Source organism: Canis aureus, chromosome 14 (assembly GCF_053574225.1).
Source record: "Canis aureus isolate CA01 chromosome 14, VMU_Caureus_v.1.0, whole genome shotgun sequence".
Taxonomy (NCBI): Eukaryota; Metazoa; Chordata; class Mammalia; order Carnivora; family Canidae; genus Canis; species Canis aureus.
This window is the reverse complement of record NC_135624.1, coordinates 36001591-36003846: the sequence shown is the minus strand read 5'-3', so window position 1 is coordinate 36003846 and position 2256 is coordinate 36001591. Positions and strand designations below refer to the sequence as shown.

At 36.7% G+C, this 2256-nt stretch overlaps 1 non-coding gene across 1 annotated transcript; it reads left to right on the top strand.

Moving 5' to 3' along the window:
- The first annotated feature begins 1780 nt into the window (after positions 1-1780).
- LOC144283873 (U6 spliceosomal RNA) lies at positions 1781-1883 on the top strand. The gene has a single exon (XR_013352380.1). It is a non-coding gene; the product is annotated as a U6 spliceosomal RNA (small nuclear RNA).
- Positions 1884-2256: the final 373 nt, after the last annotated feature.

Below are 2256 nucleotides of genomic sequence, written 5' to 3'. Positions count from 1 at the left end.
GTTAGTGGGAGTTTGGCAAAAAGAATTAAGAAGTAAATATATGAATAAAGGGGTGCACTGGAAGCAGAGGTAAAATTCCCATGGTTGCAGAGTGAGCTGTGAGTATCTGCATTTGTGAGCTGTGAGCAGGACCACTTGGAGAAGTAGAGGCAGCCTTGGAGGGAATCAGAAATGTCAGGGCAGGTAGTGGGTCCATGTAGCTTGTAGCAGACAGCAGTAGTAAAACAAAGTCAGTTTTGTGGTCAGGGGGTCTTTTGTGAGCCCCATTAGGAATTGATCCTGAGGATCAATACTCACAATGATTAGAAAGATAGGCTCCATATATCCCACCTTGGAAGCAATCCCCAAGGAAGGGACACTTGATATCTAAAGCATGGATTCACTAAGAAGTTTATGAGCACTGGGAATGTAATCCTGCCTTGTCCGTCAGGAGCTGTCCCCCAGAGACAATGGGCTCCTGCAGTGTCTTCAATTTCCTTGAAACTTCACCTTCTTAGACCAGCCAACTTCTAAGTCAGAGATGAAAAATCCTTGGCATGTGGACTGCCACCCATCATTCCTCAAACCACCATTAGGCAAGATCTTTGAATCAATCACAGTACCTAGTCCCAAAGTCACCTTGGGGCTTTTGTCACAATTGTGCTCCAGGCAGCTGCTTCCAGGTGACCCAAGTAACTTTGAAAAATATTAATGATGATGGTAAGAAAAAATAAGAGTAAAATCATGACAATAAAATGAATAGCAAAAAACAACAGATAGCTTGCCCTGATATGCGCCTGGCAGTACTCAGCTGGATCATCTCCTTTCAAGCCCTTAACAATCTTTCAGGTTCAACGTCTCCTTTTTTCCCATTTTCAAATAGGACAATAGAGTCTCAGAACAATTGTGATTGCTTGAGATTATACATTCAAAAATTTAGTGGTATAGGGATGTGAACTACTCAACAGTCCATATGAATACTTTAAAAATAATAAACATTTTAATTTAGTTTTAAATTTACAGAAAAGTCATAAACTCACAGCTCAGAGAGTGCCTCTGATACCCTCGGCTTTTATACATATGGATATATGTCTATTTCTAGTACTGATCTATCCCAGAGTCATTTCTATTCAGCATGAAGAACTTCCATTAGTGTTTTATGTAATATTGTTCAGTTGATGGTAAATTCTCTCAGATTTCATTTAGTTAAACATGTCTTTATTATTCTTTCACATTTTTGGATATTCCTACTGGACATATGATAAATTCTAGGTTGATAGTTTTTATGTGCTTGTGTGTGTTTTAATTACCTTAAGGATGCCATTCCATTGTGGTTTTTTATTGTCTCTTATAAAATGTCAATTGTTTTTTGTTTCATAATTCCTTGCAAATTACGTATCTTTATTTTTCTGACTGCTTTAAAAATCCTATGAAAACAACCATTTTCCAGTGGTTTTCAGCAGTTTTCTTTGGCTATGCCTAAGTGTGTTTTTAGGGCTTTCATGTTGCTACATAGCTTAGATTCTTCTTAGATCTGTAGGTTAAGTTTTTCAACCAAATGTTTGGTATTTTTTATAATTAGTTTATCAATCTTTCTCTTTTCCTATTAATTCCCTCTTTTCTTTCTAAAGAACTCCAACGATACGCATGTTGACTTTTATACTGTTTCATGGGTCATTTCTTTTTCTATTTTTCCTATTTGAAGATTTATCTTGATCGGCCCTCACATCTTCTGACTTTTTCTCCTGTGGCCTTCAATCTGATGCTTAGACTCAGCATTTTAAATTTAATTTTAAGAACACTACATTTAGTAGCACATATACTAAAACTGGAACAATACAGAGAAGTTTAACATGCCCCTGTGCAAGGATGACACACAAATTCATGAAGCATTCCGTATTTTTAAATAAATCAATCAAAGAAATACAATTATCATATGGTTGCACTCATGTGGAATATAAGAAACAGTGAAAAGGGCAATAAGGGAAGGGGGGAAAATTGAGTGGCAAAAAAAGAGAGAGGAAGACAAACCATGAGAGACTACTAATTCTGGGAAACAAACAAAGGGTTGCATAAGGGGAGGGAGTTGGAAGTGGGGTGACTGGGTGATGGGCACCAAGGAGAGCACTTGATGTGATAAGCACTGGATGTTATACTATTAGGTTGTCAAGGTGAATTTAAGTAAAACTTTAAAAAATAAAAACACTACTTATCAGTTCTAAGGTTTCTTTTTAGGATATTTTTATAGTATTTTGGGTGGTTCACAGCTTTCTCATT